Source organism: Trichosurus vulpecula, chromosome 5 (genome assembly GCF_011100635.1).
Source record: "Trichosurus vulpecula isolate mTriVul1 chromosome 5, mTriVul1.pri, whole genome shotgun sequence".
NCBI classification, from domain to species: Eukaryota; Metazoa; Chordata; class Mammalia; order Diprotodontia; family Phalangeridae; genus Trichosurus; species Trichosurus vulpecula.
In genome coordinates, this window is record NC_050577.1 from 165,146,741 (window position 1) to 165,160,539 (window position 13,799).

Consider the following 13,799-nt stretch of genomic DNA (forward strand, 5'->3'; position numbering starts at 1 on the left):
AGCGCTTCTTGAAAACTTTTGAGATTTCTCAGCCTAGACCAATCAGATAGAGTCCACGTGAACAGTCTGTGCAGGCTAAGATTTCGGGTCGAGAGGGAGTTTTTCATCTTTTGGTTGTTGATGGTTTTTTTTTTTTTTGTTGAAGTCTATAAATGAGATCTTGAGTAATCATTTCCTTCATCATGACCCAAGCTGCTCTCTCCTGCAAAATTTCCCAATTAAGAGACCAAGACGCAGTCATTGAGTGTCAAGGGAATGCTTTTTTGCTCTTTCATGTCTAAAACACACGGCAAAGATCTAGATGAATAAATCCAATAAATCCTCCCCTCCCTCCCCGCAGCCTAAGCAGTATTTGGTTTTGCATTCCCGGAATAGTTGTCAGCATTGCTGTAGGCGCTGGCAAGTGGCGCTTTTGTTATTGGTTCCTCTGAAACAGATCGGGGTTATTCCTGTGCCAGCTGTGATTCAGGTAGATTGTAATCTTGAAGTCTTTGGAGGGCTGGGCTGATAAACTAGAGTTGGAGAAGTCTGAGACCTTAAAAGTAATCTTGGGGGTTGCGGGGGGGGGGGGAGGAGAGGGAGAGAGGTGGCTAAGGTAACTTTCCTACGGGGCACGGAAAATTCAGTCTTCAGTCACCTTTTAAGTCAGAATGTGGGGCAGGAAGGACAATTCTCAGGTGAGAGGCACTGGCTGCCCTGATTAGTTAGAGCTCCCGAGCACGGTCTCTTTTCTTTTCTGCCTTTCTCTGGGTCCGAGGCGGGCAGGTTTGGGGGACCCCCTTCTCCCATCTTGGGTTCGTTCTTTTGCTTGAGAAGAAAGCGTTGGAAGCGGTCACGAGGAAGTACGGTGGGCTTTTAAAAGAAAACTTAACCTTGTACTTAGCTCTGGTTTTTCCAGACCCGGGGAAGGTGTGACTCAATTGTCACATTCTTTTCCTCATTGCTCACATCTCATAAGCACCCTCCTGTCGGGGTGCAGCCTGTCCTACCAAGACACAGCTCCCCGCTTTTAAAAAAAATTAATTTGTAAAAATTCCAATCACTTCCACACACAGCCCTCCCCCACCCCCACGTAGGCACCAAACTTTCTGCAAACTCCTTCCCGGTCTCTCCCAGGTAGTCCCTCTAAGACCGAGCGGGGACCGTCTAGCCGAGCTAGACGCGGGGCCGAGGGGACCCGCGAGTGCGTGCCGAGCCGCCGGTGGTGGTGGTGGGGGGGCCGGGGCGGGTCTGTGACTCAGCAGCTGCGCCCCTCCCCCGGCCCGCCCCACTGCTTAATTCCGACGCTCCGGGCCGCGGGGTGTGAAAGAGCCTCCCCGGAGCGTGGAGCGCGCGAGCCCTGCCCGGGAGCCCCGCAGCCGCGCCGGCCCCCGCCCCCACGCCGACCCAGCCCCGCCGCGAGGAGCGCCCGCCGCCCCTCCCCCTCCCGCCGCGCGCCAGGAGCCGCGAGGCAGGGATAGCAACCGCCGCCGCCGCCGCTGGGAGGAGCTCGGGCTCGCAGTCGCAGCCGCCGCCGCGAAGCTCCTTTGTGAGACCCCGGCCCAGGGAGGGAGGGAGGTAGGTTCCCGGCTCGGGCTCGCCGCTTCACTTGACGCACAAAGACCGGGGGGAGCCGGAGGGCGCGCGCCCCGCCGCGAGGCCATCCCGCCCGCTGCCCGCGCCCTCCTCCTTCGCTTTCCCGCGGAGACCGGACGGACGCGTGAAGGAGGGAATGGAGGAATGATGACGGGCTGCGAGGGGCGGCTTCAGCCGGCAGGCTGCGAGGTGGTCCCCTTCCCTCCCCCTCTCCGAGGCGCCGAGGCCGATCGAGGGGTCTCAGAGGGCCCCAAGCACCGCGCTCCCCGGGGCTTGTCAGGGGGAAAGTTTCCCGGGGCATCACCGCGTAGTGAAGGAAAGAGGCGGGGGGCGGCTTGGCCGCGGAGAGATGCTGCCGCGGAGCAGAGAGCAGAGGGAGGGAGTCCGGGGAGGGGGAGGCGGGGAGAGGAAGCCCCCCTTTCGGTGCCGTGGGTTTATTGTTGTTTTCTCGGCTCTGAAAATGGAGTGGATGCGACCTGAGGAGGTTTGCATCGCACTCAGCCATGTGCTTCTCCCCCACCCCCACCCCTCCGCCAGATGTGGAGCCCCCACTGGGGCTAGGATCTCTTCAGCCTCCGAGCACCGGACCTAGCGGGTGTGCAGAGGAGGGGATAAGAATGCAAACATTTGGGCAAACAAAGAAGGGTGGGAGAGTCGTCTTCTACCTGGGCTTCTTAGGGGAAGGTGGCTTTGTTTCCCAGCAAATCATCGTAACATAACTTTGGTCAGTTTCGGACTGTGCCTGCCCTCCTGGCCACCGGACCCAGGACAGGCAGGTGAGCCAAGGAGAGGGGAGAAGTCCTAGTCCTGAGGGCAGCGTTTCAGCAAACCCAGCCTTGTGGCTCTCGGGGGCATCATGTTCATCGGGTCACCAGGCGAGGGTTTTCATCCAAATGTTGACTCTTAGGTCTCTTAATCAGGTGTTTTTAACGCATAGCGTAATTGTAGAAACGAGCAATCCATTTGAGAGTCGAAATGGACGGCAGAGGTGGCTCTCTGTTGCATGCATCTAAACAATCACCTAAACTTGCTTTCAAGTCTGGAAGTAAAGCAGTTACTTGGTTTAGTTGTGGATGAAGAATTATCATCATCCTGCTAAAATAGGAAATGTGGGTATAATGAAAGGATGCGGAATTATTAAATGAGCAAAATGACCACCTATTTTGAGTTTGGCCAAGTTCGCCTTCGCCAAGAGCAGGTTGCGAATCAGTTACATTAATTTTCTACTCACCAGTAGTGTCAGTAAAGTTCTCCTGTATAGTACATGCCCAGGAAATAGTTACATGTTTGCAGTGTATTGGTTATGGCATTTTGCTTGAGTTGCAGTTTAGTGGACTGTGTGACGGACTTAGGGAATCAAAAACAAACTTCTCATCTCCTTTAACATCAATCTGAAGCTTGGCACGTGGTTACCAGTGACTTGCTATCGGTGGGGTTTTAAAGTACTTACTGCGTGTGGTTTCCAGCCAGCCTGGCAAATAGCCAGTCATTTGCCCAACCTAAACAAGGACAGTGAGAGATAATGCTCTTCCTTGGACGGGGAAAATATGGGTTAGTGAAACTGCTGTTTTATTAAGTCAGTTTTATATAAGAGGGAATTCTGTGTGCGTGATTAAAAGGTATTTGCTCACTGAACAATTTGGGTACCAAGGATCTCATCTTAATTTTTGTGTCAAAAGAGTAAAATTCTTAGTCGACTTGACTTTCTCTACTTACAACATTGAGTAGTAAGATGATGTAATAAAAGTTGGGAGGACTTACAAGAAGAAAGTTGCTGCGGTAATGTAATGTGCTCTTTTTTTGTTTTTGGGTAACCTTTAAAAATGAACAAGCTGCTCATGTGAAGAACTGCCGTGGAAGAGACAGGAAAGTGGCTGATGGAGTGGGTAGGGGTGGCAAGTGTGGTGTCAGTGTTGTGGCACAAATGTTTTTGAGATTTAACAATAGTCCCTTAACGTAGAATGCAAATGAAAATCAAGTAGCAAAACAAAACCATCAGAATTCTTGAGCCTGGTTTTCAGCCTGTCTTTGTAGGTGTGAACCATGTGTAAGCTTGTGGAATGCAGAGATGATTTCATTTTGATTTTCTCTTCTTCAGGTCTTCTTTCTCTTCTGGGGCTGTGGTAGGATGGCAACTTCATCCAGGATTATTGGACTGGGAAATGTTCTAAGGGAAGTAACAGAAGTTGCATTCCTTGAATGTAAAGCTAGATTGAAGTAAATTTGAGAGATACTGTGGACAGTCTGCTCTGGCCTCCAGGGAGAGTCAGAGGGTTGAGAACAGATGACTTTCTGTTTTTTTAAGCCATGGAAGCTAGAGGTGTAAAGGACTTAACAACTTTTCTTGGGTAGTGGTAAGAGGTGGAGAATTATAACTTTACAGTTAGAGAGTGAGTGCATGGTATCCTGGCTTCTACTCCTCTGAACTGGACTCAGAGCTCGTGTTGTTCTCAGATGGTCCTTCAAGCTGTGAAAACTTTACATAATACTAAAGCAAAAGGCCTTCCTTAGCTCAGGGGAAGGAAGAAGAGGTCCACCCAGCAGCCAAGCAAGTGTGAAATAGCTGTGGGGAGCTGCAGGTCACCTGATGGGGCCCCCTGTTCTGGTTCACTTCCTTTTCCTTTCTTATTTCCCTTCTCTCTTGACTTATTTTTGTTTATCTTCTTTGAATAAACCTTTTTTCTCCTTTCTGTAGTCCAGAGGACCTGCTGACCCTTTTTCGGTGAACTTTGTTGTACCTTTGCCATGTAGGGATTGTGTGAGTAAGAGCCAGGAGGGGGAACCTTACCGGTCACCTGTTTTAGCCTCATTATACAGGTGAAGAAATTGAAACCCAGACATGTGTCCAGGGTCACACGGGTAGATAGTAAGTAGCAGAGCTGGGATTTGGACCCAAGTCCTCTTGATTCCATAGAGGCCTTTTTCCACTCAGCCTGGGTGGGGGTGGGGGAGTAGGGAATGGAAGCAATAACTTACCCTTCCCCTCATCTTGGAGGAAGGCACATTGGTAGTAAAAGGGATGATAAAATCAACTTCGCTTTTTGTTTGCCTGGTACAAGGTGCTGTTCTGCCACAATGAGTATAGGTAACGGGCTCTAGGGATGGTATATGCATTAGCTACCTACAGGTTTATAGGAGGTTCACAAGCTCCTGGCATTTAGAGGACCTGAGAGATCATTCAGACCAAGCTCGCCTTGTACGGGAAAGAAAACCAAAGCCCAGAGGGAAGCTGAGTGACTTGAGGAAGGTCATAAAAGTACTAGCAGAGTCTGGATTCAAACCCAGGTCCTCTGGACCCAAGTCTGCTGAGTTTTCCACTATAATGCGTTCAAAGAACAGTGTCCATTATGTAAATAACTATTTAATAATGACAGCTGATACTTGTATAGTGCCTGCTCTGCGCCGGGCAGCGTGCTAAGCACCGTACACATGATCTCATTGGACTCTCCCAACAAAGTGTGTGCTGCTGTTACTCCCATGTTACAGATGAGGAAAGTGAGGCAGTCAGAGGTTAAATGACTTGCTCAGGGTCACAGAACTAGTAAATGTCTGAGGCTTTGTTTGCACTCTGGCCTGACCCTCTGGGCCGCCTAACTAATCCTAATTTCATTTAGGAGCTGTGTGATACCTGTATGAGAATTATATTTCTTAGAGTTAATGATGGATATTTGAATGTTTCTGAATGTATAATGGGAAAAATGCTACATGAAAGATGGTCTTCAGGTGGGTGATCATCCGTGCTGACGGGGGTCTTAGGGGTAGGGTGATTTAAAATGACATCTACAGGGATGAAGTTTATGACCTGAAGCTGGTGTTAGGGTTCCTGTACTTGATCAAGCCCTTTCCACTTCAGTGCCCAGTGAATTGTCTGCCTCACCTAGTCTCTCCATGCTTTCTGTACATTGCAAGACATTGGTCCTAGGTCCCCAACAGTCAGAACTGATCTAGGAGAATTCAGGTCTGGTTTCTAGGTGAGCTCTAGTATTATTCTAGGTGTGTGTGTGGGGAGAGGGCATAGCTTAGTCTTGTACTCAGACCAAATATGTAGTTGAGTGGAAAACTACTAGTTATTAGAGAGGAGTTGGCAAAGAACAGAAAAAAGGCAAGCTTTTTGAAAGCATGAAAGGTAGCTTTGCCTTATTCATTTTTATGTATTGCACAGTACTCACTTTGGACATAATAGATGCACAGTATACCATAAGTGCTCAACAAATAATTGTTGAGTAAATATTTTGAAATTAGATGCTTTTTAAATTCAGAAGGGAAAGGAGGGAAGAGGTAGAGAAGACATAGACTGAGGAATGGAGACCAGTTTCACTTCACATGTGTTTTTAGCAGGATTTTTAGCAGGATTCCAAAGGCTTTGTTTAAACAAAACAAAACAAAAACCAACCTTGCATGTAGTAGTGTACAGCAATATCTAACTATCTAGTACTATCCATGAAATTGATAGATTTGGAGAGATAATTGGGAAATAGTAATATTCTATAAAAACACAAGGATTTTAGACTTATCTACTGTGAAAGAGGGAGCTTTATATTTAATGTGGCTTTATTTGAAGTCACGGTCTGGTTTGGAATTGTCTGGTCATTATTAGTTATATTCCTGGTTCTGTTCCCGAGTCATGATAGGCCCTTGGATATGTCATTTTACTATTCTCTAGTTTCACCTCTGTCTCTAAATAAGGAAATGTGAAGATATAGAATTCTTATAGAGATCGTGAGACTTTAATTAACTGAAGTGCAATGTTTTGAGATCATCTCAGATCCTTAGACAAAGTAAGATGTTGAAATGAAGTATGGTTTATAGTCTGGCAACTTCTACCATCTCCCTCAGTCTTTTTCTTCCTGTTTTTTTTTTTCCAAATAGGCACAGTTACTGACTGATGTATTTCCTCTTGTGTATGAAATCTGGATTCCTATTTGTCCTTATTCCTTATCAGGTACTTAATTCTTTTCTAGTGTGTTAGAGAGTCTATCTTTCATTCTACATAGAAGGGTAACTCATGAGATGGAGGATAGGACAGGGAATGTCCTCTTGGATGAGTGCAGTAAGGAGACCAGGTTGTCATGCCATGGTCCATGCCATCTTGCCTCTCAGTCTTCTAATAACTAAATCCCATGACACCAACATCACTGATGCCTGCTCTTTCTTTACTAATTTGTCCTTTTCTTCTGTGACAGGCTTCCAGAACCCTGTTCTTGTCAGAATTAGCTGAATGATTAGTTTAGTGTATCATCTGGACCGTGGTTTCCTCATCTCTACACAGGTGAACTGTAAAATAACCATTCTATTTACCTCCCCCTCCTTTGATGCTTCATTGTGTCATGAAGGTGACACAAGGTTCTCCAAGACTATGACCATGGAATGTCAGCCTTTCTTACCCAGCTAGTGAACAGGGCCAAGGTGGAATGAACCTTCTTTCTCTCATCTTGCATCCTGCCTGTATAATTTAGAGAAATTCATCACTTGGTTGATTTCAAGGTGATTAACTTTTCAGCCATAATAGTTCTAGAAGTTCTGGTAAGTGTAGAGGGTTTATAATCTAAGTTCATGGAAAGCAATATTTGTCAAATCAGTCCATCAACAGATATTTTGTAAGTGTGTGCTACGTGCCAGGCATTGCTCTAAGCCCTGGGGCTACAAAGAAAAAGCAAGAACAGTCTCTGCCGTCAAGGATCTTACATTCTAATGTTGGAGACATATTTATAAATAGGTACATATAAGATACATGCAGAGTAGATGGAGTAATCTTAGCAAGGGTATTGATTAATACCTTGATTAAAGGATCAAGAATAAATCAAGAATTTTGGGACACCCCATCTAAACAACTTGTTAAAGCTTAAAGCTGCACTAAGACTTTGGGACACGCTTTATAAATATCTACTTTTAATAGAGTTTTAGGAGCAGATAAGAGAATAAGTGTTACCCTTATGCAAATGTGTAGGAAATGTTAGATGTTGTAAGCAGGCCTCCAATCCCACCTCCCTCTGTTCCAGTTAGATGTTGAGATGTAATGAGGCACTACTCAGTCATTGAACAAAGGAAGTTTATTTAGTGTGTTCAAACACAGTAAGTGTATTTAGCAAGAATAGTGATCCTTAACTTCTCTGGACTCAGCTCTGGCAGCCAGGTAAGTTCTGGTCATCAGGGTGCGGTTACTCAGTGCTCTTAGGTAACTACCACGTCTGACAAGTCGGAGAGGCACCAACTAGATGTTGCTAGGACCATTTGTGCCCCCAGTCTAGGGGAGCTGGGGCCTATTTGGTTGCATATGGGTGGGGGAAGCTTTGTCAGGGAATCTGGGGCCAATGAAGTTGAATGGGAAGAGAAAGTCAGGGATACTGGGCTGAGAAAATGCTGAGACACTAGATAACAGCAGAAAATATTTATCTTTTATCTATAGAAGGATGAGAAATGGTGTCCTACATTGCAGGAATTAACTCCAACTGGAATAAGTAGTCTATGAATAATATAAAGATACTTAAATCTGTTTGATTGTTTGTCGCTTTGATGAGACAGCACTCTTAACTGGGAAATCATAATTTATGATCCAAGGAGAGGAAAAGTATATGTGTGTATCACACATTTTAATTCTAGAGTTAACTAAATAGAAATTACAGTGTAGTCTTAGGGTGATCTATTTATGTAGCATTCTTGTAGGAACTCTGTTGAAACCAAGTTGCCCTTAATTAAAAACATACAGCTACATAATTAGGCAAGGCTTGCTTTAAAAAAAATCTGATTGTTTTGTTTATTTATTAGAAACATCAGCTTGGTAGGAAATGATACCATCCAACAAGATAGTCAAGCTTTTTACTATTTATAAGTGAACATTAACCATACATCATCGTTTGTCCCCACATACACATAGTATCCTCAAGTTTTTTTTTTAAATACTAATTTCCATTAGTTCTCTTGGCTCTTAATGGAGAGACAAATGCTTCTTGTCAGCTTCTGTTACTGGCTTTAACTCAATATATGGCTTTATTCAACTAAAAAGAACATTAGATCTGGGAATGAACTTGAAGATCATCTAGTCTAGTTCCATTATTTTCCAAAAAAGTTCAGTGGATATTGCAAATGTTTGTTTTTGAAAGAAATAGTATTTGGTAATAGTCTAATACAGAGGGTACTGAACTGGTAGTTGAGACCTGGGTTCTCCTCCTGGCCCTGTCACTGAATCATGTGGTCTTGGGCAAATCATTTAACTTAAGATTCCAAGTTTCCTTTTTATAAAATGGGAGGTGGTGGTGGTGGTGGTGGTGGTGGTGGTGAACTAGTTATGTAAGGATTTTTCAAGTTTCAAATGCATGATTCTAACTCAGTTGTAGGATCTTTAAGCAGTACACCCTGTCAAGAGTTTATTCTAGTTTTGTCCTCAGTAAGTTATGAGTATGATGACCACATGACACAGATTTTCCAGGCCAGACCTAATTTCAAGAAAAAAAAACTGTACTTTTAAAAATGAGGCCTTACAAAAGAAATACTCTTTCTTAACCCATGTGTCCTGCTTTTTTTAGTTCAGAAAATAGGGTCACTTTTAGAGCTAGAAGGAATTTGGAAGTTCAGGGGGATTAAAGCTACAGACTCAACCCTATTTAAATCTGAACTCTGGCTCATTCCTGATAATGTCAGTGACATTTAGGGATAGTATATGCATTAGCTATTAGTCTGTGCCTTAGTTTCCTTAATTTCTGAAATGACTATATAAATACGTTGATTAATCATTTCAAACAAGATAAATTTTGGCTTAGTGTCCTAGGTTTTGATTTGAAGTAACAAAAAGAATAAACGTTCAGTCATTTCTGTCATAACTGACTCTGTGATTCCCTTTGGGGTTTTCTTGGCAAAGATGACTGTTGTGGTTTGCCTTTTCCTTCTCAAGCTCATTTTACAGTTGAGAAAACTGAGGCAAACAGGATTAAGTGACTTATCCAGGTTCATACTGCTAGTAAGTATCTGAGACCAGATTTGAACTCAGGAAGATGTCTTCCAGATTCTGGGCCTGGTGCTCTATCCACTGCTTTTGAGTAACTTACATTCTAAGAGAAGACAAAATTGTGTGATGCCAAACTTTTAAATTAAAGGTGATTTAGTCAATGCATCTGGTAGGCTGCCCATTCTAGTAGCCACTGTGATACAGTACCTTATTCCATAGCCTTTATTTTTCTGTAGTTAAGTTGAAGGGCAATTCAAAGCAATCAGTTAATTAAAAAACATTAGGCAGCTATCATATACTGTATGTGTAGGCAGAATGGTGAAATGTGCCAAGGTTGTTAAGGATGCTCTTAACTTCTTTCTCTCACCTTTTACTTTCTAGAAATGAAAGAAAGAATATTTGTAAGTATATTTTAAAACATGCAAAAGGCTGCACTGGGGATAATGGAAAGAACCCTGGACTTTGAAGTCTGCTGCAGCTAGGCGAAGCTGTGAGTAAGAGTGGTAGACTTGGAGTCAGGAAGACCACAGTTCAGATATTGCCTCAGATACTTACTAGCTGTGTAAGCTAAGCTTACTTAATGAGTCACTTAATGTCTCTTAGCTTTAGTTTCCTCATCTGTAAAATGGGGGTATTAGCATCTACTTCCCACTGTTTATAGGATCAAATGAGAACAAATGAACTGTGCTTTGCAAATCTCAAGGTGCTATATAAATGCTAGTTCTTACTATTATTAATTATTGTGGAGGTTTGAGTTTGAATTCCTTTTCATCCATTTACCAAGCTTTGTTCTCATGAATGAGTCACAGGACCACTTAGGACCTCAGATCTTCATATTTGAAATTGGAATTGGCTTCATCAGCCTCATAGGATTATTGTGAGAAAAGCTTTTCCACTATACCCTGCTGTCTAGGTGGCCCATTTCACTTTTAAAAAGCTATCTATCTTGTTGGATGGTGTCATTTCCTACCAAACTGATGTTTCTAATAAATAAACAAAACCATCAGATTTTTTTTTAAAGTTTGAACTAATGCTTTCCTCTGCATAGGATTCCCTGTGACAACCAGAAATTTTGAATTGGACAGACGCGTTACCTCATGACTTATTGTGGGGGCAGAGGTGAGAAGTTGTGCTCTCAGAGCTCGGTGGCTAGTGTGGCATAAGCTTGCGCTAATTTTGTTACACTAAAAGGTTTTTAACAACCAGGTGACAGGACCCTGCTTGACTATAGGACCGGCTTAGGTAAATGTGAAGTACTCATCACTAGAAAAGACGAGCTGCTAGGTGGTGATTTTTTGCTGTTGATGATGATCCATGAGACAGAAAAAAATCTATTGAACAAATAGCACCAAGATATTTGATGTCATCACTAATGACTTAAATTTTCAAGGTTTGGAAAGCAGGAACCTCCATTCTGATTTTGCTAGTCTACCTTTCTTGGCCTCCTCTATCCCTTTCCCCTAAATGACATCAGGAAATAACCTTGAAGGTGCAAAAAGAAGACCTTTAATTTAAGGAGGGATAGTGTCATAATGGTATGTGGTTAATGAGGAAAATTAGGGGACTAATCACAGAAGTAATGCTTGGGGGGGGGCAAGGAGTGTGGTATTCATGGGCTAATTGTGTATATTGTGTGTGTGTGTGTGTGTGTATGTATATATACACACACACACACACACACATTATATGTTTATAGGCTTAGGGACTTTTTTCTTTCTCAGAATTCAGTAATTTGGTATGTTATATAGGATCCTTCCCTGCAATATCACTGACAAAAGTGGTATTATCTTTCCTTGTCACTGAAGTTCTGATGGAGGATTTACTATCTTGGAAAGTCTGGGCCTGTTGGCTTGAATGTATTATGGGCAACTTGGCTCTGTTCAGCTATTACTTTTAATTATCTTAGTTTTAACACCTTTGTAGGCCATTTTTATTACAGCCTGCCTGGTCCAGGGTCCACTTGGTCAAGTTATGTTTGTTTCCCTTTCCCACTGCCTAGTAGAGTCACCGCTTTTGTGAGATCTTGGTAGAGAAACTGAGTAAGTGTTAATTAACATGGAATGAGCAGAGCCCTGAGCTTCCACCCCAGAACTAATTCTTCTAATATAACCAAGACTTCTCTGTATTTTTGTGCATTCTTCAGGCTTTTATTGTTAAACTTCACTTTATTACAGATACATTAAAGATATAGTAAACAGATTGGTTTTAAGCTTCCACTTTGCAGTTATTCATAAGTTTCTTCTTTTTCTACACTTTAAAAATTGATATATGATTGAAATACTAAGGCTTTCCCACCCTTTTTTGTGCTAAAAACAAAATAACTGGCAAATACAGTTTAGAACATGTTGCCTTCATATGCTTCATTGGAGACTATAGCACATAGTAGAATAATTTCAAATATCTCCTATTTATAGTCTCACTTGTTAAACTTTTCTTGTTTCACCCATAAAAATCATGAAGAAAAAATATACATTTTTTTAAAAGTGCGGATAAAATAGTTGAATTATTTCTGAGATCAGTATCTGGAGCTTATTGATTCAAAAGTGACAAATACTTTATTTAAATACCCTAAAATTCTTCTAAAATGTATCATTTTAATCTTGTAGCTATTGAGGTTTTTATGAAAATTGTAATAGAATCTTAGGAGTAGAAATGAGCCCTAGAACTCATCTAATACAGCACCCTTTTTTGGTTAATAGACTTCTATTCCACATGTTTCTTCTAGTTACACAAAACCCCCTAAACATCACAGAACGATGAGACACTAATGTTCTGTTTTTAAAATATTTTTATCATACATAGATTGCTCCACTTTTGTTGATATATCCCTGACACCATGCTTGACATAAAATAAATGCTTGTTGACTGATTGAATGTCCATACTTTGGTTTTAACATTAATACATGAGATTTATGTTTTGTGTGCCTGAGACAGACCCTCATTAACCGAGGAGAACCATTCTTTTATGGTTAATCAGATTTCTGACATCATTGATTATATTCATCCTGTTCCCTTGATTCTGAAGGGCACTTGCCATAAGACTATTACTCATTATTACATGTGTTCAGTAAATTTCTAAATATACATTTTAGTAAACCTTGACTCCTCCTTTGGATATGAATAATTTTGAGTACTTTTTCTACATAAAAATGCATATGCTTGTATGTATAGTGTTCTTTCCATTGTAAGTAATTCTTGATTGTGTTTTCCGAAGAATTTTAGTTGTTTTTCAAAGCTGTTTTGTATAGTGGTGTTGTTACTGTATAAATTGTTCTAATGTGCTTACTTTACTCTGCATCAGTTTATTCAAGTTAGTTTCTCCAAAACTTCCTTTCATGGCTTCTTTGGGTTGCAATATCACATTACATTCATATGCCATAATTTGTTCATCCATACTCCAATTGGTGGGGTACTCTCTTTGTATCCAGTTCTTTCCAGCTACCAGTAGAGCTACTATGAAAATGTTTTATACATAGGAATCTTTTTTCTTTCTCCGCTGTCTTTGGCATTTAGACTTAGGAGTGATACCGCTGGGTCAGAGTTGTCAGTGAAGTTTAGAGTTTGGGGGCGGGCCTAGTTTCAAACTGCTTCCCAGGGCATCATTGTGCCTGTCTTACTGATGGTCCTCTAAATAATTTTAATTTTTAATCCTCTGCTTTTAACTTTAAGCGTACTTCAGTGGATCTGTGATTTCATCAGTATGGGTATTAACTACATCTGTACTGAACTCAACCCATCTATAGTTTCTCATTCTTTTTTTTTTTCAGCCAAAGAAAAACAAAGTTTATTAACAATCCACCATATTGGCCAGACCCTTAAGAAATCTCAGCATTGGCTAGACTCTTAAGGAAGCTGAGCATTTTGTGATGCTTGTATTGACGAGTGGGCCAGATTCAATCTGAAGTAGATTGAATCTGAGCAGCTTCATGGAGGCAAGAAAGACTATGAGAGAGATGTAAGGGGGCCGAGTAGTCTCAGGTGACTGGAGATGGGGAGTGTCTAGGGAGCGTCTCTCTAATGATTCTTATTCATGTTTTCTTTTTTTTTCTTTTTTTTAAATTAAATTAAGATTTTTTTATTTTTAGTTTACAACACTCAGTTCCGCATGATTTTGAGTTCCAGATTTTCTTCCCCCGCCTCGCTTCCCCAAGAAGGCATGGAATCCAATATGTCTTCTACATATAACTTCACATTGAACTTATTTACACAAGTTGTAAAGTTGTAAAGAAGAATTATGACCAATGGAATGAATCATGGGAAAGAAGAAACAAAACAACAACAA

General features: G+C 42.0%; 1 protein-coding gene across 4 annotated transcripts in view; it reads left to right on the forward strand.

The window, feature by feature from the left end:
- The first annotated feature begins 398 nt into the window (after positions 1-398).
- The window catches only part of FAM107B (family with sequence similarity 107 member B), a 98,095-nt gene continuing 84,694 nt past the window's right edge, over positions 399-13,799 (forward strand). The window contains exon 1 of one of the 4 annotated variants that reach the window (XM_036760322.1): positions 399-469. The gene's annotated coding sequence lies outside the window, so the exon portion shown is untranslated. Of the gene's footprint in view, positions 470-1,422; positions 1,765-13,799 lie in introns of those variants that run through there. The other 3 variants (XM_036760321.1, XM_036760323.1, XM_036760324.1) reach the window with 3 other exon arrangements.